Source organism: Anomaloglossus baeobatrachus, chromosome 9 (assembly GCF_048569485.1).
Source record: "Anomaloglossus baeobatrachus isolate aAnoBae1 chromosome 9, aAnoBae1.hap1, whole genome shotgun sequence".
Classification (NCBI taxonomy): Eukaryota; Metazoa; Chordata; class Amphibia; order Anura; family Aromobatidae; genus Anomaloglossus; species Anomaloglossus baeobatrachus.
Genome location: NC_134361.1, coordinates 164,609,182 through 164,634,616, shown reverse-complemented (window position 1 = coordinate 164,634,616; position 25,435 = coordinate 164,609,182). Strand labels below are relative to the sequence as shown.

Sequence of the window (25,435 nt, the reverse complement as noted above, 5' to 3'; positions counted from 1 at the left end):
ATTCATTAAACCGGGCTAATATGAATCAGGTGAATTGAGTTCTGCTTTTGGAAACTGGGTTAAGAAGGGGTGCACCGTTCCTGGAGGTACTGCAATACCAGGTCAATGCGTGGAGTGGACAGAGCAAGCTCTTTTTCCATCTCCCTGTTCTAAAAATCCATTTAATATATGGTCCCCAGATAGGGGACGTATCAGATATTAAACTGATAAGAACAGATACTACACTTGATCTTAGCCAAAAGGCCGAGAAGCGATAACCAGAATTGGTTTGGGCCTCGAGTGGCACCCTGGCCTATGCCGGACACATCTTAGGGAGAGAGAGCGAGAGGGAGACAAACCCACGCCTACAGAAGACATTTTGTCACCCAAGCCAACCCTTGAAAAGGCTGCTTTGCAGAGCAAAAACAAGAAGAATGGTGCGTTTTGCAGCCGCCGCCCCCCCACTGCAATGAATCTGAATAACTCCTCCTTTAGGGCGCAAGCAACTCCCCTCCCCCTTGCAGTCTTTCCAATTCACGATACAAAAAGACGGACAGGACAGGTTGCCTGACTTTCCGTCACTGCCACCCTTTGCCATCCTTACCCGTAGAAAGCCCTTTCATCATCCCCAAACCCTAATCTTTTCCCTTTCCTTCCCAGCCCCCAAACCCTGCCCTCTGTACCCTTCTCACCACCCGCATCCCTTCTCCTGTCATCCCCCTACCACCCGGGAAAAAAAGAGCTTGCCCCCTCCTTACACTAGCCCACCCTCCCACCCAAAGAACAACTTCTGCTGCGCAGCTTGTTTTCTAGGCAGCAGCGCTATTGTGATGTCAGCGGGGGCATTGTGACAAGCCGCCAGTGTTCCGTCTCTTCATGTTGTGCACAGTTCAAACGGAAAATACATCAACAGGCAGACTACAGAAAAACTTACTATCAAAGGTTAGAGGGGGGCTTTCTCAGAGGGCTTTTTACAGTTTTTCTATTCCCAATTAGCCGTTTAAGTGTACTTATTGAAAGTAGTAATTCTTTCATAGGCCGCCCTTTCTTAGTATTTGACGTTCCTTATATTGCGGTATGAGGCTTTGCAGCAGGTTGCAAACATTCATCACCCATGACTGTCCCCAATTGAGCTCAGAAGCTCAATGTCTATCATGACCTCTCTTTTAGAATGTCCAAGAGCAAGCAAACTATTCCTCCAGGAGAGGGCGCCAACAGACTACTAAAGAGATCATCATTACTCAAAGAAAACCCCAAAAACCAATGCATGATAGGAATAAACAGGTAACTTTCTTTGGAGTGGAAGCGGAGAGATCGCACCAGATGCCAATTCTAGATCTTATCACACCTGTGGTCACTGCAGCAGCAGGTGAATCCACTTTGTCCAAAAGGGATCTATTCCATTCAATTGCAAATGATCTAGATAAGACAGAGAACTGCAGCACGGGACATAGCCGAGTTGGTCAGGTTGAGTGGTGATGAGTTTGCTATTTGGATGAATAAAGAAAGTCAAAAGTGTGAAAGATAAAAAACAAAAGGAGGAAGTGTGAAAAGTGAATGGGCCAAATTGAGGTGCATATGAAGACGTATGCTTTCTTCCAATTCATTAAACCGGGCTAATATGAATCAGGTGAATTGAGTTCTGCTTTTGGAAACTAACTGGGTTAAGAAGGGGTGCACCGTTCCTGGAGGTACTGCAATACCAGGTCAATGCGTGGAGTGGACAGAGCAAGCTCTTTTTCCATCTCCCTGTTCTAAAAATCCATTTAATATATGGTCCCCAGATAGGGGACGTATCAGATATTAAACTGATAAGAACAGATACTACACTTGATCTTAGCCAAAAGGCCGAGAAGCGATAACCAGAATTGGTTTGGGCCTCGAGTGGCACCCTGGCCTATGCCGGACACATCTTAGGGAGAGAGAGCGAGAGGGAGACAAACCCACGCCTACAGAAGACATTTTGTCACCCAAGCCAACCCTTGAAAAGGCTGCTTTGCAGAGCAAAAACAAGAAGAATGGTGCGTTTTGCAGCCGCCGCCCCCACTGCAATGAATCTGAATAACTCCTCCTTTAGGGCGCAAGCAACTCCCCTCCCCCTTGCAGTCTTTCCAATTCACGATACAAAAAGACGGACAGGACAGGTTGCCTGACTTTCCGTCACTGCCACCCTTTGCCATCCTTACCCGTAGAAAGCCCTTTCATCATCCCAAACCCTAATCTTTTCCCTTTCCTTCCCAGCCCCAAACCCTGCCCTCTGTACCCTTCTCACCACCCGCATCCCTTCTCCTGTCATCCCCCTACCACCCGGGAAAAAAAGAGCTTGCCCCCTCCTTACACTAGCCCACCCTCCCACCCAAAGAACAACTTCTGCTGCGCAGCTTGTTTTCTAGGCAGCAGCGCTATTGTGATGTCAGCGGGGGCATTGTGACAAGCCGCCAGTGTTCCGTCTCTTCATGTTGTGCACAGTTCAAACGGAAAATACATCAACAGGCAGACTACAGAAAAACTTACTATCAAAGGTAGAGGGGGGCTTTCTCAGAGGGCTTTTTACAGTTTTTCTATTCCCAATTAGCCGTTTAAGTGTACTTATTGAAAGTAGTAATTCTTTCATAGGCCGCCCTTTCTTAGTATTTGACGTTCCTTATATTGCGGTATGAGGCTTTGCAGCAGGTTGCAAACATTCATCACCCATGACTGTCCCCAATTGAGCTCAGAAGCTCAATGTCTATCATGACCTCTCTTTTAGAATGTCCAAGAGCAAGCAAACTATTCCTCCAGGAGAGGGCGCCAACAGACTACTAAAGAGATCATCATTACTCAAAGAAAACCCCAAAAACCAATGCATGATAGGAATAAACAGGTAACTTTCTTTGGAGTGGAAGCGGAGAGATCGCACCAGATGCCAATTCTAGATCTTATCACACCTGTGGTCACTGCAGCAGCAGGTGAATCCACTTTGTCCAAAAGGGATCTATTCCATTCAATTGCAAATGATCTAGATAAGACAGAGAACTGCAGCACGGGACATAGCCGAGTTGGTCAGGTTGAGTGGTGATGAGTTTGCTATTTGGATGAATAAAGAAAGTCAAAAGTGTGAAAGATAAAAAACAAAAGGAGGAAGTGTGAAAAGTGAATGGGCCAAATTGAGGTGCATATGAAGACGTATGCTTTCTTCCAATTCATTAAACCGGGCTAATATGAATCAGGTGAATTGAGTTCTGCTTTTGGAAACTGGGTTAAGAAGGGGTGCACCGTTCCTGGAGGTACTGCAATACCAGGTCAATGCGTGGAGTGGACAGAGCAAGCTCTTTTTCCATCTCCCTGTTCTAAAAATCCATTTAATATATGGTCCCCAGATAGGGGACGTATCAGATATTAAACTGATAAGAACAGATTTTTTTTTAACTTGGAAGTACCTAAAACAAGGTACACCCGTTTATTATTGGATATAAAAGTACATTACATTAAAAACATTCCATTTTACAACATTTTCTGTGATTACATCTGTATCTCAATTACAGAATATCAAAACATCATTTACATTTGTATTGCATATAGTAAGCAGTCTACATATTACAAGTCCTTTACAATCCAGGGCTTCACTCCTATAAAGAACACTATCCACAATTCCTTTACACTCAACCTATAAATTATATACAAAAATTGTTCCTTTAAATTGCGGAGTTCCACTCCTTTACAAACCACTGTTTCGATAAAATGACATTCTTCTTCTTGTCCAGAATATAATACAGATACATATCACTAAAAGCCAAATCTATAACATCCTGCACAGATATAACATCATGCTTAAAAAGAAGGATGTTCCTGGCCTTCCACAGAGCTTCCTTGACTGTGCTGATTGTCTTCCATGCGATGATCTTCTTATTGACGGTGGGACATTCCACATACCCAAATAAAACAGACTCAAAAGTCAGATCTCTGATGTCCGTCATTTTTTGCAATAAAGGAAAAATTCGTGTCCATATTTGTCGTGCAAAAGAACAAGTCCATAAAATATGTAGTACCGTCTCATCTCCGAAGCATCTTTCCCTTGGACATCTGGCAGTAGTCACAAGTCCTCTTCTGTGTTGGAATGCTCTGCATGGAAGACAATCATGCACACAGCACCAGGCCAGGTCCTTCTGGGAATTAAAAAGGTACGATGCATTAATATTTTGAAATATTTCAACACACTTAATTTCATTAAAATTCCCAATCTGTGTTATTGGCTGTTTATCCTTAAAACACTTTAAAATCTTCTTGCTGTCTTTTATATCCTCTACAATATTCCCTTTCAAATCATAAGAATTAACAATAGTTTCCAAAATAACATAACTATCTGGCATATTAAAAGCGTACGGGGAACTTAAAACCGTTTGAAACCAACCAAGACGTCTCATAAAATAACCCGTATTAAAACGAATAAAATATGACCAGTAGTTAGATTTTGAAAGGGCATTAAAACACAAAACAAAAAACCTTATATAAACAAAAGCTCTAAAATCTGGAAAATCTTTGCCACCTTTTTCTTTAGGTTTAATTACCACTTCTCTTTTTAATTTCTCCATCTTAGAATTCCAAAAAAAAGTAAAACACGCTTTGATGATCTGGTTAAAAATTCGTGTGGGAGGAGGGAAGACAAGGCTCAAATACAACAACAGAGGAAGAATGACCATTTTTATAATCAGAACCTTCCCCTCCATCGTCAGCTTTCGTAGCCTCCACATACACAGCTTTTGATTCACCTTTTGTGCAATGACCTCCCAACTTTCTTTCCCTTTATTTGTCTCATTAAAAATCACCCCTAAAATCTTCACAGACTCACATTCAGGTACTGGAATATCATTTAGTGTCATATTCCCCACATTTAGAATACCACTTTTGTTTAAATTAACCTTAAAACCAGACCCACAACAAAAATATTCTACCTGTTTCAACGCTTTCCTAATAGACAGAGCATCTTTACAAATTACCACCACATCATCCATGTAACCCGTTACCTTAGCTTCCAAACCACCTCCCCCCGGCAACGGGATACCACGGATCTGTTTATCTCTCCTTAAAGCACAAAGTAACGGTTCAAGGGCACACACAAATAATAAAGGGGACAATGGGCAACCTTGTTTAACCCCAGAGTTTAAAACCACCTCCTTCGTTTTAAAACCATTAACTAAAATTTTACTTGTACAATTGTGATAAAATGCTTTAAGAGACAATAAAAATCCTTCAGGTATTCCCATGCGTGATAAAACCTTAAATAGGAACTGATGTGACACTCTGTCAAAGGCTTTCTCGAAGTCTAAGGACAGGACCGCCAACTGACTCCCCCTTGACTTTGTGTCATCAATCACATCTTTGATTAAATTTAAGTTTTCCCACACACTCCTTCCCGGTATACCGCACACTTGATTTATATGAATTATATTCTCTATCACTTTTTTCAATCTAGTTGCACATATTTTTGCCAGTATTTTGTAATCACAATTTAAAAGAGTGATAGGTCTCCAATTTTTTAGACTAGATTTGTCTCCTATTTTATGTATGAGGGAAACCTCACCCCTCCTCCATGAGGTGGGGAGAATTTTTGTTCTAAAAACCTCACTAAAAACAGAAAACAAATCCTCTTGTAAAATGTCATAAAAGGTGGAATAAAACTCTATAGGTATGCCATCGGGTCCCGGTACTTTACCAGCCTTAAAACTCCCCACCGCGTCTGATACCTCTTCCTCACTCAGGTCCTGTATTAAAAATTCTTGTGAAACAGGGTCAAGACTGATGGAAATATCATCTAAAATACTTTCTGTAAAACAATTATCAATACTTTTTGTGTTAAAAAGCTCAGAATAATACTCATACACTTTGGCTAAAATCCCCTCTATATTTTGTTCACCTTCCATAGAGTTGATAAAAACCCGCTTTTCCACCATACATTTAAAAAAATACCTCGAACAAGTTTCATTATTTTCAATATGTTTAACCTTAGCATGAAAAATAAGCTCTTTCCCTTTTTGTTCTAGTGTGTGGTGGATTTCATTTTTTAGGTCACTAATATCTTTCTCCACATCCATATCATTATTTCTTAATTTATATAAGGTTTGTAACCTGGTAGTAAGTTGGGTATAAAATTCTCTCTTTTCCTTTACCTTCTGTGCTCCTGCCTTAATAAAAAAATCTTTTATATTTTTTTTCATTTTTTCCCACCACCTGCTGATGGGAATACGAGGGTCTCTTATTCTCTTAAAATATAAATAGAAATTAGTAAAATCAGTTAAAATTTGAGGGTCTTCTAAAAGGGAGATATTTAACTTCCAAGAACCTTTCCCTTTTTTAAAAAGATCATCATGTTTTACATGAAAGGATAATAATTTATGGTCAGAAAATGCATTAGTTAGAAGCTCACATTTAAAAGGCAGCACGGACTTTGAGCAGAAAATAAAATCAATCCTGGAGCTACAGTTAACATTACTCCATGTTACCCAGTCCTGCAATGGTAAATCTCTATTACATTCCTTAAAAACATCGTTTAATCTAAAATCCAGCACAATGTTTCTAAGCATAAAAGAAGTTTTATCATAATTTCTGCTTGTTGCGCTGGAAATTCTTTTCTCACCACCGAGAATGCAATTAAAATCACCTGCTAAAACCATCGGGGTAGAGTCATTAAGAAATAAGGGTAACATATCTAACATTTCAGCTCTTTCTTGCTTGTCTGCGGATCCATAAAAATTTAAAAATTGCCATTTGTAACCATCAATAATAGCTTGAACTAATAAAATTCTGCCAGGTAAAATCTCTTGAACAGAATCAATAAACGCATTCCCCCTAAAAAGAATGGCGACCCCTGCTGACTTGGACCCATTTGACCCCGACCACACTGAGGGTCCATACGTCCAATCTTTCTGATACTCATGGTAATTTAAACTGTGTGATATAGAACACTCTTGTAAAAAGAATACAGTTGCAGTCAGAGTAGTAAGAAAATCAAACAACGCCACTCTTTTTGCCTGTGTTTTAAGCCCTCTCACATTTAGAGACACACCCTTAACCCCTGCCATAAGAGAAAAGAAGAAGGATAATTAAATATTTCTAAACTCTTACCTCAGCTGGTTCAGACGTCTCCTTCAGAGTAGGATAGATCGTCGGAGATGACCGTTTGCAAGGAGTCCGTATCTGAGGACTCCCCATTGGTTAACGTCTCAGGCTGCACACCTCCCGGGACAGACTGAGTTCTCATACTAGTAATTTGCATCTGGTCAGCTGACCCGTCTCCCTGCTCCAGACACTCCATCCCATCTCCTTTAAGGGAATAGTCAGGGAGAGTCTCATCGAGCACACGCGCCTCGGGTGTAATCAGCACATTGACCGGGGTCTCCGGGATCACGGAGGCAGCCACCCCAGTCCCCATCTCCATTTCTGAAGAGGGTAGGGTAACTCCCTCCTGCTGACACGCCATTGGGTTCCCACCATCATCCGGAGGGTCCGGAGGGGGTACTACCTCAGGTTCCCTCTGAGACCCCTGCAACTTACGTCTCTTTGGTCCAGAAGTCTGGCATCTGGGAGTCATCCCGGGAGTACACGAAGACGAGGATTGGCCTTTGGCAGATACTTCTGGCCTCTCTACGGAGGCCGCCTCCGGCCTTCTGCCCTGCCGTTCCCTCCTTTCCTTCGCCATTTCATCCGACACGGGGACGCCTTCTGCAGCCTGAGTTTGTTTGCTTGGCTCATCTCCGTCTCTCTCTCCATCCTCCCTTCCCACAGGCCTGTCCGAACCAGCCGAGGGTTGGTCAGGGGCCGAGGGCTTCTCCACTCGTGATTTTCCCCAGACATTCCTGTAGGGACATTTGAAAAAAGAGTGAGTGTTTGACATACAATTAGTACATATGCTTCCTTTTGGACATTTATCAGTCTTATGATCTTTACCTCCACAAGAAACACAAGTCACATCACAATCAGAATGTCCATATTTTTTACATTTACGACAAAAGGGAGGCATACCATTAAAAAAAAGGTCGCCATTCGTATTACCTATTTTAAAACGGGCTGGAGGTAAACGTATACCTCCTGCTACCGTAGGGTCCTTAATACAAGTGACAACATACCTCCATTTACTACTCCATATGCCACATTCATTCATTACCTTCCCTTGACACACCACCTTGGAAAAAAAATTATTAAGGAATGAAGTAATCTCAGTCTCAGTCACATAAGGAGAGTAAATTTTAACAATAAGAATCTTTACATCGTCAATTTTGTGTTCTACAATAGTTATACCTTTAAGGGATGGTTTCTTTTGGAAAATCACATCCGGATCCTTAGTTTTAGTACAGAAATCTCGGTGGATACCCTCTCCTGTAAAGGTAATATCGAACACACCTCGTCGAGGGTAGTCCTGGATGGCCAAGATTTCCTGTTTACGCACTGAGAAGGTGCGTTCAAGCACCTCTCCCACGACATATCTTAGGCCACGACCATCACTCCCTCCTTTATCGAAGTATACCCGTACCGTATGCTTTAGGCGAGCATAGGTGGGAATATCGCCAGGATCCGCATCCATGGCAACGGGGGATTTTCCGCAACAAAATACTCACTGGAAAATCCAAAGATAATCCAGCTGAGCGATCGCAACTCGTTGTCTGGGGACTAAGCCCACCTCCCAAAAGCAGCAGAGGATTGGATCCCACTACAAGAGTGGGACCCGCACCTAAGGCCAAAAGGCGGGGTACCCCAGACACCTAATGTGCTACAACCAGATGCTAGCAGGATTACCAACACCAGATCGCAGCCAAAAGGCCGAGAAGCGATAACCAGAATTGGTTTGGGCCTCGAGTGGCACCCTGGCCTATGCCGGACACATCTTAGGGAGAGAGAGCGAGAGGGAGACAAACCCACGCCTACAGAAGACATTTTGTCACCCAAGCCAACCCTTGAAAAGGCTGCTTTGCAGAGCAAAAACAAGAAGAATGGTGCGTTTTGCAGCCGCCGCCCCCCACTGCAATGAATCTGAATAACTCCTCCTTTAGGGCGCAAGCAACTCCCCTCCCCCTTGCAGTCTTTCCAATTCACGATACAAAAAGACGGACAGGACAGGTTGCCTGACTTTCCGTCACTGCCACCCTTTGCCATCCTTACCCGTAGAAAGCCCTTTCATCATCCCCAAACCCTAATCTTTTCCCTTTCCTTCCCAGCCCCCAAACCCTGCCCTCTGTACCCTTCTCACCACCCGCATCCCTTCTCCTGTCATCCCCCTACCACCCGGGAAAAAAAGAGCTTGCCCCCTCCTTACACTAGCCCACCCTCCCACCCAAAGAACAACTTCTGCTGCGCAGCTTGTTTTCTAGGCAGCAGCGCTATTGTGATGTCAGCGGGGGCATTGTGACAAGCCGCCAGTGTTCCGTCTCTTCATGTTGTGCACAGTTCAAACGGAAAATACATCAACAGGCAGACTACAGAAAAACTTACTATCAAAGGTTAGAGGGGGGCTTTCTCAGAGGGCTTTTTACAGTTTTTCTATTCCCAATTAGCCGTTTAAGTGTACTTATTGAAAGTAGTAATTCTTTCATAGGCCGCCCTTTCTTAGTATTTGACGTTCCTTATATTGCGGTATGAGGCTTTGCAGCAGGTTGCAAACATTCATCACCCATGACTGTCCCCAATTGAGCTCAGAAGCTCAATGTCTATCATGACCTCTCTTTTAGAATGTCCAAGAGCAAGCAAACTATTCCTCCAGGAGAGGGCGCCAACAGACTACTAAAGAGATCATCATTACTCAAAGAAAACCCCAAAAACCAATGCATGATAGGAATAAACAGGTAACTTTCTTTGGAGTGGAAGCGGAGAGATCGCACCAGATGCCAATTCTAGATCTTATCACACCTGTGGTCACTGCAGCAGCAGGTGAATCCACTTTGTCCAAAAGGGATCTATTCCATTCAATTGCAAATGATCTAGATAAGACAGAGAACTGCAGCACGGGACATAGCCGAGTTGGTCAGGTTGAGTGGTGATGAGTTTGCTATTTGGATGAATAAAGAAAGTCAAAAGTGTGAAAGATAAAAAACAAAAGGAGGAAGTGTGAAAAGTGAATGGGCCAAATTGAGGTGCATATGAAGACGTATGCTTTCTTCCAATTCATTAAACCGGGCTAATATGAATCAGGTGAATTGAGTTCTGCTTTTGGAAACTGGGTTAAGAAGGGGTGCACCGTTCCTGGAGGTACTGCAATACCAGGTCAATGCGTGGAGTGGACAGAGCAAGCTCTTTTTCCATCTCCCTGTTCTAAAAATCCATTTAATATATGGTCCCCAGATAGGGGACGTATCAGATATTAAACTGATAAGAACAGATACTACACTTGATCTTAGCCAAAAGGCCGAGAAGCGATAACCAGAATTGGTTTGGGCCTCGAGTGGCACCCTGGCCTATGCCGGACACATCTTAGGGAGAGAGAGCGAGAGGGAGACAAACCCACGCCTACAGAAGACATTTTGTCACCCAAGCCAACCCTTGAAAAGGCTGCTTTGCAGAGCAAAAACAAGAAGAATGGTGCGTTTTGCAGCCGCCGCCCCCCACTGCAATGAATCTGAATAACTCCTCCTTTAGGGCGCAAGCAACTCCCCTCCCCCTTGCAGTCTTTCCAATTCACGATACAAAAAGACGGACAGGACAGGTTGCCTGACTTTCCGTCACTGCCACCCTTTGCCATCCTTACCCGTAGAAAGCCCTTTCATCATCCCCAAACCCTAATCTTTTCCCTTTCCTTCCCAGCCCCCAAACCCTGCCCTCTGTACCCTTCTCACCACCCGCATCCCTTCTCCTGTCATCCCCCTACCACCCGGGAAAAAAAGAGCTTGCCCCCTCCTTACACTAGCCCACCCTCCCACCCAAAGAACAACTTCTGCTGCGCAGCTTGTTTTCTAGGCAGCAGCGCTATTGTGATGTCAGCGGGGGCATTGTGACAAGCCGCCAGTGTTCCGTCTCTTCATGTTGTGCACAGTTCAAACGGAAAATACATCAACAGGCAGACTACAGAAAAACTTACTATCAAAGGTTAGAGGGGGGCTTTCTCAGAGGGCTTTTTACAGTTTTTCTATTCCCAATTAGCCGTTTAAGTGTACTTATTGAAAGTAGTAATTCTTTCATAGGCCGCCCTTTCTTAGTATTTGACGTTCCTTATATTGCGGTATGAGGCTTTGCAGCAGGTTGCAAACATTCATCACCCATGACTGTCCCCAATTGAGCTCAGAAGCTCAATGTCTATCATGACCTCTCTTTTAGAATGTCCAAGAGCAAGCAAACTATTCCTCCAGGAGAGGGCGCCAACAGACTACTAAAGAGATCATCATTACTCAAAGAAAACCCCAAAAACCAATGCATGATAGGAATAAACAGGTAACTTTCTTTGGAGTGGAAGCGGAGAGATCGCACCAGATGCCAATTCTAGATCTTATCACACCTGTGGTCACTGCAGCAGCAGGTGAATCCACTTTGTCCAAAAGGGATCTATTCCATTCAATTGCAAATGATCTAGATAAGACAGAGAACTGCAGCACGGGACATAGCCGAGTTGGTCAGGTTGAGTGGTGATGAGTTTGCTATTTGGATGAATAAAGAAAGTCAAAAGTGTGAAAGATAAAAAACAAAAGGAGGAAGTGTGAAAAGTGAATGGGCCAAATTGAGGTGCATATGAAGACGTATGCTTTCTTCCAATTCATTAAACCGGGCTAATATGAATCAGGTGAATTGAGTTCTGCTTTTGGAAACTGGGTTAAGAAGGGGTGCACCGTTCCTGGAGGTACTGCAATACCAGGTCAATGCGTGGAGTGGACAGAGCAAGCTCTTTTTCCATCTCCCTGTTCTAAAAATCCATTTAATATATGGTCCCCAGATAGGGGACGTATCAGATATTAAACTGATAAGAACAGATTTTTGATTTAATGAAGCTTTCCAAAGCACCACAAAAAATGCATGACCGAAGTCACACCAAAAACAGTGCAAAGGCTAGGATTCGTGTGGACCCCACCGTGAGGAGAGGGTCCCCAAAAATCAACCCCGTCCCTCCGAGCCAGAAGGCCACAGCAAGGGTCAGGGATCTTCGGTGCTCCCCCAAGCCGAAGCCTGGTTGAGCCTTGTCGTTGCTCCCAGCGTCCACCCAGGCATCTTACCCAAGTGGAGTAGAGAGCTACTAGTTGTTGGTTTCGCAGCCGAAACTGCCCGGACCGTCAACCGGTGTTGGTTTTTCAGCCCAAGGCTAACCGGACCTCCAACCGGGTGTTGGTTTCTCAGCCGAAGCTGACCCAGACCTCCAACCGGGTGTTGGTTTCTCAGCCGAAGCTGACCCGGACCTCCAACCGGGTGTTAGTTTCTCAGCCCAAAGCTGACCAGACCTCCGACCGGGATTATAAAAATTTCCCTTCCTAGCCAGAAGGCCGGGATAGGGTAATATGCTCAAAAAGTATGAAAAGGCAAGGTACGGTGTGCTACAGAGCCCAAGGCTTGCCGGGGTCCCAAGCCAGCAAGCTCAGACTCACTCCAGGGTCGTCAGTCCTGGGGCACGTTGTACCATAGCCCCCCATCCTTACTCAGTCTAATAGCCTCGATCCTGGTAGGGCCATGTTTTCCACTAGATGAATATACTATCCACCCAGAGTACTAGCAAGCGCAACCTTCCAGTGTGCATTGTATCATTGTACTAAGGTGGCCTGGAGCTTAAACCACCTCTTCGAACAACACTACACTTGATCTTAGCCAAAAGGCCGAGAAGCGATAACCAGAATTGGTTTGGGCCTCGAGTGGCACCCTGGCCTATGCCGGACACATCTTAGGGAGAGAGAGCGAGAGGGAGACAAACCCACGCCTACAGAAGACATTTTGTCACCCAAGCCAACCCTTGAAAAGGCTGCTTTGCAGAGCAAAAACAAGAAGAATGGTGCGTTTTGCAGCCGCCGCCCCCCACTGCAATGAATCTGAATAACTCCTCCTTTAGGGCGCAAGCAACTCCCCTCCCCCTTGCAGTCTTTCCAATTCACGATACAAAAAGACGGACAGGACAGGTTGCCTGACTTTCCGTCACTGCCACCCTTTGCCATCCTTACCCGTAGAAAGCCCTTTCATCATCCCCAAACCCTAATCTTTTCCCTTTCCTTCCCAGCCCCCAAACCCTGCCCTCTGTACCCTTCTCACCACCCGCATCCCTTCTCCTGTCATCCCCCTACCACCCGGGAAAAAAAGAGCTTGCCCCCTCCTTACACTAGCCCACCCTCCCACCCAAAGAACAACTTCTGCTGCGCAGCTTGTTTTCTAGGCAGCAGCGCTATTGTGATGTCAGCGGGGGCATTGTGACAAGCCGCCAGTGTTCCGTCTCTTCATGTTGTGCACAGTTCAAACGGAAAATACATCAACAGGCAGACTACAGAAAAACTTACTATCAAAGGTTAGAGGGGGGCTTTCTCAGAGGGCTTTTTACAGTTTTTCTATTCCCAATTAGCCGTTTAAGTGTACTTATTGAAAGTAGTAATTCTTTCATAGGCCGCCCTTTCTTAGTATTTGACGTTCCTTATATTGCGGTATGAGGCTTTGCAGCAGGTTGCAAACATTCATCACCCATGACTGTCCCCAATTGAGCTCAGAAGCTCAATGTCTATCATGACCTCTCTTTTAGAATGTCCAAGAGCAAGCAAACTATTCCTCCAGGAGAGGGCGCCAACAGACTACTAAAGAGATCATCATTACTCAAAGAAAACCCCAAAAACCAATGCATGATAGGAATAAACAGGTAACTTTCTTTGGAGTGGAAGCGGAGAGATCGCACCAGATGCCAATTCTAGATCTTATCACACCTGTGGTCACTGCAGCAGCAGGTGAATCCACTTTGTCCAAAAGGGATCTATTCCATTCAATTGCAAATGATCTAGATAAGACAGAGAACTGCAGCACGGGACATAGCCGAGTTGGTCAGGTTGAGTGGTGATGAGTTTGCTATTTGGATGAATAAAGAAAGTCAAAAGTGTGAAAGATAAAAAACAAAAGGAGGAAGTGTGAAAAGTGAATGGGCCAAATTGAGGTGCATATGAAGACGTATGCTTTCTTCCAATTCATTAAACCGGGCTAATATGAATCAGGTGAATTGAGTTCTGCTTTTGGAAACTGGGTTAAGAAGGGGTGCACCGTTCCTGGAGGTACTGCAATACCAGGTCAATGCGTGGAGTGGACAGAGCAAGCTCTTTTTCCATCTCCCTGTTCTAAAAATCCATTTAATATATGGTCCCCAGATAGGGGACGTATCAGATATTAAACTGATAAGAACAGATTTTTTGATTTAACAGCATCTTTATTATCATGCACTACTCACAAAAAGGTAACAAACCGTGTACAGTGCCGCAGCCCCGTACACACAGAACTATACAATCCTTCTTACATAGCCATAGAGTACGACGCACTAAACTATACATCACACTCCTATGCTTATCCATAACACTCAAGCTGAAAGAAAAAGTTAGACAATAAATAACGACGAACCGGCGATTGGGGGATGGGGGTAGGGGAAAAGGGGGATAGGGTGGGGAAATCACAGGCCCGAAGCTTTATTGAAAGACGCACATAACGGGAAAAGGAGGGAGGGGGCATGGAAGAGGTCTAAACCTCCTCCTCGGCGCTGTCGTCCGGACTGTCCATGATGGAATAGTCTCTGAGCAGGCTGTGGATCAGCCTGCGGCAATCCTGGATAGACATCCTCTCCCTCTTCAAGATGAGCCGGTTCCTGGCGACCCAAATAGCGTCCTTAAAGCAGTTCATAAGGCGCCAAGCCTCCTGGATGGCTCCAACGGTGTGAGTCCCAGGGAAGAGTCCATAAAGTACGGAATGGTACACTTGATCTTAGCCAAAAGGCCGAGAAGCGATAACCAGAATTGGTTTGGGCCTCGAGTGGCACCCTGGCCTATGCCGGACACATCTTAGGGAGAGAGAGCGAGAGGGAGACAAACCCACGCCTACAGAAGACATTTTGTCACCCAAGCCAACCCTTGAAAAGGCTGCTTTGCAGAGCAAAAACAAGAAGAATGGTGCGTTTTGCAGCCGCCGCCCCCCACTGCAATGAATCTGAATAACTCCTCCTTTAGGGCGCAAGCAACTCCCCTCCCCCTTGCAGTCTTTCCAATTCACGATACAAAAAGACGGACAGGACAGGTTGCCTGACTTTCCGTCACTGCCACCCTTTGCCATCCTTACCCGTAGAAAGCCCTTTCATCATCCCCAAACCCTAATCTTTTCCCTTTCCTTCCCAGCCCCCAAACCCTGCCCTCTGTACCCTTCTCACCACCCGCATCCCTTCTCCTGTCATCCCCCTACCACCCGGGAAAAAAAGAGCTTGCCCCCTCCTTACACTAGCCCACCCTCCCACCCAAAGAACAACTTCTGCTGCGCAGCTTGTTTTCTAGGCAGCAGCGCTATTGTGATGTCAGCGGGGGCATTGTGACAAGCCGCCAGTGTTCCGTCTCTTCATGTTGTGCACAGTTCAAACGGAAAATACATCAACAGGCAGACTACAGAAAAACTTACTATCAAAGGTTAGAGGGGGGCTTTCTCAGAGGGCTTTTTACAGTTTTTCTATTCCCAATTAGCCGTTTAAGTGTACTTATTGAAAGTAGTAATTCTTTCATAGGCCGCCCTTTCTTAGTATTTGACGTTCCTTATATTGCGGTATGAGGCTTTGCAGCAGGTTGCAAACATTCATCACCCATGACTGTCCCCAATTGAGCTCAGAAGCTCAATGTCTATCATGACCTCTCTTTTAGAATGTCCAAGAGCAAGCAAACTATTCCTCCAGGAGAGGGCGCCAACAGACTACTAAAGAGATCATCATTACTCAAAGAAAACCCCAAAAACCAATGCATGATAGGAATAAACAGGTAACTTTCTTTGGAGTGGAAGCGGAGAGATCGCACCAGATGCCAATTCTAGATCTTATCACACCTGTGGTCACTGCAGCAGCAGGTGAATCCACTTTGTCCAAAAGGGATCTATTCCATTCAATTGCAAATGATCTAGATAAGACAGAGAACTGCAGCACGGGACATAGCCGAGTTGGTCAGGTTGAGTGGTGATGAGTTTGCTATTTGGATGAATAAAGAAAGTCAAAAGTGTGAAAGATAAAAAACAAAAGGAGGAAGTGTGAAAAGTGAATGGGCCAAATTGAGGTGCATATGAAGACGTATGCTTTCTTCCAATTCATTAAACCGGGCTAATATGAATCAGGTGAATTGAGTTCTGCTTTTGGAAACTGGGTTAAGAAGGGGTGCACCGTTCCTGGAGGTACTGCAATACCAGGTCAATGCGTGGAGTGGACAGAGCAAGCTCTTTTTCCATCTCCCTGTTCTAAAAATCCATTTAATATATGGTCCCCAGATAGGGGACGTATCAGATATTAAACTGATAAGAACAGATACTACACTTGATCTTAGCCAAAAGGCCGAGAAGCGATAACCAGAATTGGTTTGGGCCTCGAGTGGCACCCTGGCCTATGCCGGACACATCTTAGGGAGAGAGAGCGAGAGGGAGACAAACCCACGCCTACAGAAGACATTTTGTCACCCAAGCCAACCCTTGAAAAGGCTGCTTTGCAGAGCAAAAACAAGAAGAATGGTGCGTTTTGCAGCCGCCGCCCCCCACTGCAATGAATCTGAATAACTCCTCCTTTAGGGCGCAAGCAACTCCCCTCCCCCTTGCAGTCTTTCCAATTCACGATACAAAAAGACGGACAGGACAGGTTGCCTGACTTTCCGTCACTGCCACCCTTTGCCATCCTTACCCGTAGAAAGCCCTTTCATCATCCCCAAACCCTAATCTTTTCCCTTTCCTTCCCAGCCCCCAAACCCTGCCCTCTGTACCCTTCTCACCACCCGCATCCCTTCTCCTGTCATCCCCCTACCACCCGGGAAAAAAAGAGCTTGCCCCCTCCTTACACTAGCCCACCCTCCCACCCAAAGAACAACTTCTGCTGCGCAGCTTGTTTTCTAGGCAGCAGCGCTATTGTGATGTCAGCGGGGGCATTGTGACAAGCCGCCAGTGTTCCGTCTCTTCATGTTGTGCACAGTTCAAACGGAAAATACATCAACAGGCAGACTACAGAAAAACTTACTATCAAAGGTTAGAGGGGGGCTTTCTCAGAGGGCTTTTTACAGTTTTTCTATTCCCAATTAGCCGTTTAAGTGTACTTATTGAAAGTAGTAATTCTTTCATAGGCCGCCCTTTCTTAGTATTTGACGTTCCTTATATTGCGGTATGAGGCTTTGCAGCAGGTTGCAAACATTCATCACCCATGACTGTCCCCAATTGAGCTCAGAAGCTCAATGTCTATCATGACCTCTCTTTTAGAATGTCCAAGAGCAAGCAAACTATTCCTCCAGGAGAGGGCGCCAACAGACTACTAAAGAGATCATCATTACTCAAAGAAAACCCCAAAAACCAATGCATGATAGGAATAAACAGGTAACTTTCTTTGGAGTGGAAGCGGAGAGATCGCACCAGATGCCAATTCTAGATCTTATCACACCTGTGGTCACTGCAGCAGCAGGTGAATCCACTTTGTCCAAAAGGGATCTATTCCATTCAATTGCAAATGATCTAGATAAGACAGAGAACTGCAGCACGGGACATAGCCGAGTTGGTCAGGTTGAGTGGTGATGAGTTTGCTATTTGGATGAATAAAGAAAGTCAAAAGTGTGAAAGATAAAAAACAAAAGGAGGAAGTGTGAAAAGTGAATGGGCCAAATTGAGGTGCATATGAAGACGTATGCTTTCTTCCAATTCATTAAACCGGGCTAATATGAATCAGGTGAATTGAGTTCTGCTTTTGGAAACTGGGTTAAGAAGGGGTGCACCGTTCCTGGAGGTACTGCAATACCAGGTCAATGCGTGGAGTGGACAGAGCAAGCTCTTTTTCCATCTCCCTGTTCTAAAAATCCATTTAATATACGGTCCCCAGATAGGGGACGTATCAGATATTAAACTGATAAGAACAGATTTTGATTTAATGAAGCTTTCCAAAGCACCGCAAAAAATGCATGACCGAAGTCACACCAAAAACAGTGCAAAGGCTAGGATTCGTGTGGACCCCTCCGTGAGGAGAGGGTCCCCAAAAATCAACCCCGTCCCTCCGAGCCAGAAGGCCACAGCAAGGGTCAGGGATCTTCGGTGCTCCCCCAAGCCGAAGCCTGGTTGAGCCTTGTCGTTGCTCCCAGCATCCACCCAGGCATCTTACCCAAGTGGAGTAGAGAGCTACTAGTTGTTGGTTTCGCAGCCGAAACTGCCCGGACCGTCAACCGGTGTTGGTTTCTCAGCCCAAGGCTAACCGGACCTCCAACCGGGTGTTGGTTTCTCAGCCGAAGCTGACCCGGACCTCCAACCGGGTGTTGGTTTCTCAGCCGAAGCTGACCCAGACCTCCAACCGGGTGTTGGTTTCTCAGCCGAAGCTGACCCGGACCTCCAACCGGGTGTTGGTTTCTCAGCCCAAAGCTGAACGGACCTCCGACCATGATTATAAAAATTTCCCTTCCTAGCCAGAAGGCCGGGATAGAGCAATATGCTCAGAAAGTATGAAAGGGCAAGGTACGGTGTGCTACAGAGCCCAAGGCTCGCCGGGGTCCCAAGCCAGCAAGCTCAGACACACTCCAGGGTCGTCAGTCCTGGGGCACATTGCACCATAGCCCCCACACTTACTCAGTCTAATAGCCTCGATCCTGGTAGGACCATGTTTTCCTCTAGATGAATATACTATACATCAAGAGTACTAGCAAGCGCAACCTTCCAGTGTGCATTGCATCTGCCGAGCCTCACAGATACTACACTTGATCTTAGCCAAAAGGCCGAGAAGCGATAACCAGAATTGGTTTGGGCCTCGAGTGGCACCCTGGCCTATGCCGGACACATCTTAGGGAGAGAGAGCGAGAGGGAGACAAACCCACGCCTACAGAAGACATTTTGTCACCCAAGCCAACCCTTGAAAAGGCTGCTTTGCAGAGCAAAAACAAGAAGAATGGTGCGTTTTGCAGCCGCCGCCCCCCACTGCAATGAATCTGAATAACTCCTCCTTTAGGGCGCAAGCAACTCCCCTCCCCCTTGCAGTCTTTCCAATTCACGATACAAAAAGACGGACAGGACAGGTTGCCTGACTTTCCGTCACTGCCACCCTTTGCCATCCTTACCCGTAGAAAGCCCTTTCATCATCCCCAAACCCTAATCTTTTCCCTTTCCTTCCCAGCCCCCAAACCCTGCCCTCTGTACCCTTCTCACCACCCGCATCCCTTCTCCTGTCATCCCCCTACCACCCGGGAAAAAAAGAGCTTGCCCCCTCCTTACACTAGCCCACCCTCCCACCCAAAGAACAACTTCTGCTGCGCAGCTTGTTTTCTAGGCAGCAGCGCTATTGTGATGTCAGCGGGGGCATTGTGACAAGCCGCCAGTGTTCCGTCTCTTCATGTTGTGCACAGTTCAAACGGAAAATACATCAACAGGCAGACTACAGAAAAACTTACTATCAAAGGTTAGAGGGGGGCTTTCTCAGAGGGCTTTTTACAGTTTTTCTATTCCCAATTAGCCGTTTAAGTGTACTTATTGAAAGTAGTAATTCTTTCATAGGCCGCCCTTTCTTAGTATTTGACGTTCCTTATATTGCGGTATGAGGCTTTGCAGCAGGTTGCAAACATTCATCACCCATGACTGTCCCCAATTGAGCTCAGAAGCTCAATGTCTATCATGACCTCTCTTTTAGAATGTCCAAGAGCAAGCAAACTATTCCTCCAGGAGAGGGCGCCAACAGACTACTAAAGAGATCATCATTACTCAAAGAAAACCCCAAAAACCAATGCATGATAGGAATAAACAGGTAACTTTCTTTGGAGTGGAAGCGGAGAGATCGCACCAGACGCCAATTCTAGATCTTATCACACCTGTGGTCACTGCAGCAGCAGGTGAATCCACTTTGTCCAAAAGGGATCTATTCCATTCAATTGCAAATGATCTAGATAAGACAGAGAACTGCAGCACGGGACATAGCCGAGTTGGTCAGGTTGAGTGGTGATGAGTTTGCTATTTGGATGAATAAAGAAAGTCAAAAGTGTGAAAGATAAAAAACAAAAGGAGGAAGTGTGAAAAGTGAATGGGCCAAATTGAGGTGCATATGAAGACGTATGCTTTCTTCCAATTCATTAAACCGGGCTAATATGAATCAGGTGAATTGAGTTCTGCTTTTGGAAACTGGGTTAAGAAGGGGTGCACCGTTCCTGGAGGTACTGCAATACCAGGTCAATGCGTGGAGTGGACAGAGCAAGCTCTTTTTCCATCTCCCTGTTCTAAAAATCCATTTAATATATGGTCCCCAGATAGGGGACGTATCAGATATTAAACTGATAAGAACAGATTTTTTGATTTAATGAAGCTTTCCAAAGCACCGCAAAAATGCATGACCGAAGTCACACCAAAAACAGTGCAAAGGCTAGGATTCGTGTGGACCCCTCCGTGAGAAGAGGATCCCCAAAAATCAACCCCGTCCCTCCGAGCCAGAAGGCCACAGCGAGGGTCAGGGATCTTCGGTGCTCCCCCAAGCCGAAGCCTGGTTGAGCCTTGTTGTTGCTCCCAGCGTCCACCGAGGCATCTTACCCAAGTGGAGTAGGGAGCTACTAGTCGTTGGTTTCGCAGCCGAGACTGCCCGGACCGTCAACCGGTGTTGGTTTCTCAGCCCAAGGCTGACCGGACCTCCAACCGGGTGTTGGTTTTTCAGCCCAAGGCTGACCGGACCTCCAACCGGGTGTTGGTTTCTCAGCCCAAGGCTAACCGGACCTCCAACCGGGTGTTGGTTTCTCAGCCAAAGCTGACCCGGACCTCCAACCGGGTGTTGGTTTCTCAGCCCAAAGCTGACCGGACCTCCGACCGGGATTATAAAAATTTCCCTTCTTAGCCAGAAGGCCGGGATAGGGCAATATGCTTGGAAAGTATGAATAGGCAAGGCGCGGCGTGCGACAGAGTCTGAGGCTTACCAGGGTCCCAACCTAGCAAGTTCAGACTCCCTCCAGGGTGTCCATTCCTGGGGCACATTGCACCATAACCCCCACACTTACTCAGTCTAATAGCCTCGATCCTGGTAGGGCCATGGTTTCCTCTAGATGGATATACTATCCTCCCAAAGTACTAACAAGCGCAACCTTCCAGTGTGCATTGCATCATTGTACTAAGGTGGCCGGAGCCTTAAACCACCTTTTCGAACGATACTACACTTGATCTTAGCCAAAAGGCCGAGAAGCGATAACCAGAATTGGTTTGGGCCTCGAGTGGCACCCTGGCCTATGCCGGACACATCTTAGGGAAAGAGAGCGAGAGGGAGACAAACCCACGCCTACAGAAGACATTTTGTCACCCAAGCCAACCCTTGAAAAGGCTGCTTTGCAGAGCAAAAACAAGAAGAATGGTGCGTTTTGCAGCCGCCGCCCCCCACTGCAATGAATCTGAATAACTCCTCCTTTAGGGCGCAAGCAACTCCCCTCCCCCTTGCAGTCTTTCCAATTCACGATACAAAAAGACGGACAGGACAGGTTGCCTGACTTTCCGTCACTGCCACCCTTTGCCATCCTTACCCGTAGAAAGCCCTTTCATCATCCCCAAACCCTAATCTTTTCCCTTTCCTTCCCAGCCCCCAAACCCTGCCCTCTGTACCCTTCTCACCACCCGCATCCCTTCTCCTGTCATCCCCCTACCACCCGGGAAAAAAAGAGCTTGCCCCCTCCTTACACTAGCCCACCCTCCCACCCAAAGAACAACTTCTGCTGCGCAGCTTGTTTTCTAGGCAGCAGCGCTATTGTGATGTCAGCGGGGGCATTGTGACAAGCCGCCAGTGTTCCGTCTCTTCATGTTGTGCACAGTTCAAACGGAAAATACATCAACAGGCAGACTACAGAAAAACTTACTATCAAAGGTTAGAGGGGGGCTTTCTCAGAGGGCTTTTTACAGTTTTTCTATTCCCAATTAGCCGTTTAAGTGTACTTATTGAAAGTAGTAATTCTTTCATAGGCCGCCCTTTCTTAGTATTTGACGTTCCTTATATTGCGGTATGAGGCTTTGCAGCAGGTTGCAAACATTCATCACCCATGACTGTCCCCAATTGAGCTCAGAAGCTCAATGTCTATCATGACCTCTCTTTTAGAATGTCCAAGAGCAAGCAAACTATTCCTCCAGGAGAGGGCGCCAACAGACTACTAAAGAGATCATCATTACTCAAAGAAAACCCCAAAAACCAATGCATGATAGGAATAAACAGGCCGAGAATTTTAGGGGCATTGCAGCTATAAGTCCCCTTACCTGGCAGCCAGACTGGCTTGCAAAGTCTCCTTAAGGAGAATAGTGTTCCCCCGTGGTCCCCACATAGCTTTCTCATGAGCCAGATCAGACACCCCCATACTTTGCACTGACGAGGGGCAAGCACCCCGAAACACCGTGTCTGCAAATTGGGATTCTGATCTGGCTTATATATCCTGAGTCATATTGCAAAGGATTGTCGAAAATCCACTTGTGACTTTTAGGATCGCTACTTCCAATAGGTGGCGCTGTGCTAGAGTTTGTCTCCTTTACTGGAGAGACAATTTGAATATTTCCCAGAGGGGCATTGCAGCTATAAGTCCCCTTACCTGGCAGCCAGACTGGCTTGCAAAGTCTCCTTAAGGAGAATAGTGCTCCCCCGTGGAATTTTAGGGGCATTGCAGCTATAAGTCCCCTTACCTGGCAGCCAGACTGGCTTGCAAAGTCTCCTTAAGGAGAATAGTGTTCCCCCGTGGTCCCCACATAGCTTTCTCATGAGCCAGATCAGACACCCCCATACTTTGCACTGACGAGGGGCAAGCACCCCGAAACACCGTGTCTGCAAATTGGGATTCTGATCTGGCTTATATATCCTGAGTCATATTGCAAAGGATTGTCGAAAATCCACTTGTGACTTTTAGGATCGCTACTTCCAATAGGTGGCGCTGTGCTAGAGTTTGTCTCCTTTACTGGAGAGACAATTTGAATATTTCCCAGAGGGGCATTGCAGCTATAAGTCCCCTTACCTGGCAGCCAGACTGGCTTGCAAAGTCTCCTTAAGGAGAATAGTGTTCCCCCGTGGAATTTTAGGGGCATTGCAGCTATAAGTCCCCTTACCTGGCAGCCAGACTGGCTTGCAAAGTCTCCTTAAGGAGAATAGTGTTCCCCCGTGGTCCCCACATAGCTTTCTCATGAGCCAGATCAGACACCCCCATACTTTGCACTGACGAGGGGCAAGCACCCCGAAACACCGTGTCTGCAAATTGGGATTCTGATCTGGCTTATATATCCTGAGTCATATTGCAAAGGATTGTCGAAAATCCACTTGTGACTTTTAGGATCGCTACTTCCAATAGGTGGCGCTGTGCTAGAGTTTGTCTCCTTTACTGGAGAGACAATTTGAATATTTCCCAGAGGGGCATTGCAGCTATAAGTCCCCTTACCTGGCAGCCAGACTGGCTTGCAAAGTCTCCTTAAGGAGAATAGTGTTCCCCCGTGGAATTTTAGGGGCATTGCAGCTATAAGTCCCCTTACCTGGCAGCCAGACTGGCTTGCAAAGTCTCCTTAAGGAGAATAGTGTTCCCCCGTGGTCCCCACATAGCTTTCTCATGAGCCAGATCAGACACCCCCATACTTTGCACTGACGAGGGGCAAGCACCCCGAAACACCGTGTCTGCAAATTGGGATTCTGATCTGGCTTATATATCCTGAGTCATATTGCAAAGGATTGTCGAAAATCCACTTGTGACTTTTAGGATCGCTACTTCCAATAGGTGGCGCTGTGCTAGAGTTTGTCTCCTTTACTGGAGAGACAATTTGAATATTTCCCAGAGGGGCATTGCAGCTATAAGTCCCCTTACCTGGCAGCCAGACTGGCTTGCAAAGTCTCCTTAAGGAGAATAGTGTTCCCCCGTGGAATTTTAGGGGCATTGCAGCTATAAGTCCCCTTACCTGGCAGCCAGACTGGCTTGCAAAGTCTCCTTAAGGAGAATAGTGTTCCCCCGTGGTCCCCACATAGCTTTCTCATGAGCCAGATCAGACACCCCCATACTTTGCACTGACGAGGGGCAAGCACCCCGAAACACCGTGTCTGCAAATTGGGATTCTGATCTGGCTTATATATCCTGAGTCATATTGCAAAGGATTGTCGAAAATCCACTTGTGACTTTTAGGATCGCTACTTCCAATAGGTGGCGCTGTGCTAGAGTTTGTCTCCTTTACTGGAGAGACAATTTGAATATTTCCCAGAGGGGCATTGCAGCTATAAGTCCCCTTACCTGGCAGCCAGACTGGCTTGCAAAGTCTCCTTAAGGAGAATAGTGTTCCCCCGTGGAATTTTAGGGGCATTGCAGCTATAAGTCCCCTTACCTGGCAGCCAGACTGGCTTGCAAAGTCTCCTTAAGGAGAATAGTGTTCCCCCGTGGTCCCCACATAGCTTTCTCATGAGCCAGATCAGACACCCCCATACTTTGCACTGACGAGGGGCAAGCACCCCGAAACACCGTGTCTGCAAATTGGGATTCTGATCTGGCTTATATATCCTGAGTCATATTGCAAAGGATTGTCGAAAATCCACTTGTGACTTTTAGGATCGCTACTTCCAATAGGTGGCGCTGTGCTAGAGTTTGTCTCCTTTACTGGAGAGACAATTTGAATATTTCCCAGAGGGGCATTGCAGCTATAAGTCCCCTTACCTGGCAGCCAGACTGGCTTGCAAAGTCTCCTTAAGGAGAATAGTGTTCCCCCGTGGAATTTTAGGGGCATTGCAGCTATAAGTCCCCTTACCTGGCAGCCAGACTGGCTTGCAAAGTCTCCTTAAGGAGAATAGTGTTCCCCCGTGGTCCCCACATAGCTTTCTCATGAGCCAGATCAGACACTCCCATACTTTGCACTGACGAGGGGCAAGCACCCCGAAACACCGTGTCTGCAAATTGGGATTCTGATCTGGCTTATATATCCTGAGTCATATTGCAAAGGATTGTCGAAAATCCACTTGTGACTTTTAGGATCGCTACTTCCAATAGGTGGCGCTGTGCTAGAGTTTGTCTCCTTTACTGGAGAGACAATTTGAATATTTCCCAGAGGGGCATTGCAGCTATAAGTCCCCTTACCTGGCAGCCAGACTGGCTTGCAAAGTCTCCTTAAGGAGAATAGTGTTCCCCCGTGGAATTTTAGGGGCATTGCAGCTATAAGTCCCCTTACCTGGCAGCCAGACTGGCTTGCAAAGTCTCCTTAAGGAGAATAGTGTTCCCCCGTGGTCCCCACATAGCTTTCTCATGAGCCAGATCAGACACCCCCATACTTTGCACTGACGAGGGGCAAGCACCCCGAAACACCGTGTCTGCAAATTGGGATTCTGATCTGGCTTATATATCCTGAGTCATATTGCAAAGGA

At 46.2% G+C, this 25,435-nt stretch overlaps 8 non-coding genes and 3 pseudogenes across 8 annotated transcripts; all 11 read right to left on the bottom strand.

Annotated features, from left to right (window-relative positions):
• Nucleotides 1-64: 64 nt before the first annotated feature.
• On the bottom strand, nt 65-255 carry LOC142252068 (U2 spliceosomal RNA). Its single transcript, XR_012725464.1, has one exon. It is a non-coding gene; the product is annotated as a U2 spliceosomal RNA (small nuclear RNA).
• Nucleotides 256-1,648: 1,393 nt separating this feature from the next.
• LOC142252067 (U2 spliceosomal RNA) lies at nt 1,649-1,839 on the bottom strand. Its single transcript, XR_012725463.1, has one exon. It is a non-coding gene; the product is annotated as a U2 spliceosomal RNA (small nuclear RNA).
• A 1,384-nt stretch (nt 1,840-3,223) lies between these two features.
• LOC142253346 (U2 spliceosomal RNA) lies at nt 3,224-3,408 on the bottom strand. Its single transcript, XR_012726645.1, has one exon. It is a non-coding gene; the product is annotated as a U2 spliceosomal RNA (small nuclear RNA).
• Nucleotides 3,409-10,172: 6,764 nt separating this feature from the next.
• On the bottom strand, nt 10,173-10,363 carry LOC142252066 (U2 spliceosomal RNA). The gene has a single exon (XR_012725462.1). It is a non-coding gene; the product is annotated as a U2 spliceosomal RNA (small nuclear RNA).
• A 1,388-nt stretch (nt 10,364-11,751) lies between these two features.
• On the bottom strand, nt 11,752-11,944 carry LOC142252984 (U2 spliceosomal RNA). The gene has a single exon (XR_012726330.1). It is a non-coding gene; the product is annotated as a U2 spliceosomal RNA (small nuclear RNA).
• Nucleotides 11,945-14,134: 2,190 nt separating this feature from the next.
• On the bottom strand, nt 14,135-14,339 carry LOC142252963 (U2 spliceosomal RNA; annotated as a pseudogene).
• A 1,926-nt stretch (nt 14,340-16,265) lies between these two features.
• Nucleotides 16,266-16,456, bottom strand: LOC142252065 (U2 spliceosomal RNA). Its single transcript, XR_012725461.1, has one exon. It is a non-coding gene; the product is annotated as a U2 spliceosomal RNA (small nuclear RNA).
• Nucleotides 16,457-17,844: 1,388 nt separating this feature from the next.
• LOC142253274 (U2 spliceosomal RNA) lies at nt 17,845-18,040 on the bottom strand. The gene has a single exon (XR_012726581.1). It is a non-coding gene; the product is annotated as a U2 spliceosomal RNA (small nuclear RNA).
• A 684-nt stretch (nt 18,041-18,724) lies between these two features.
• Nucleotides 18,725-18,851, bottom strand: LOC142253643 (U2 spliceosomal RNA; annotated as a pseudogene).
• A 1,388-nt stretch (nt 18,852-20,239) lies between these two features.
• Nucleotides 20,240-20,436, bottom strand: LOC142253072 (U2 spliceosomal RNA). Its single transcript, XR_012726392.1, has one exon. It is a non-coding gene; the product is annotated as a U2 spliceosomal RNA (small nuclear RNA).
• Nucleotides 20,437-21,133: 697 nt separating this feature from the next.
• LOC142253714 (U2 spliceosomal RNA) lies at nt 21,134-21,275 on the bottom strand (annotated as a pseudogene).
• Nucleotides 21,276-25,435: the final 4,160 nt, after the last annotated feature.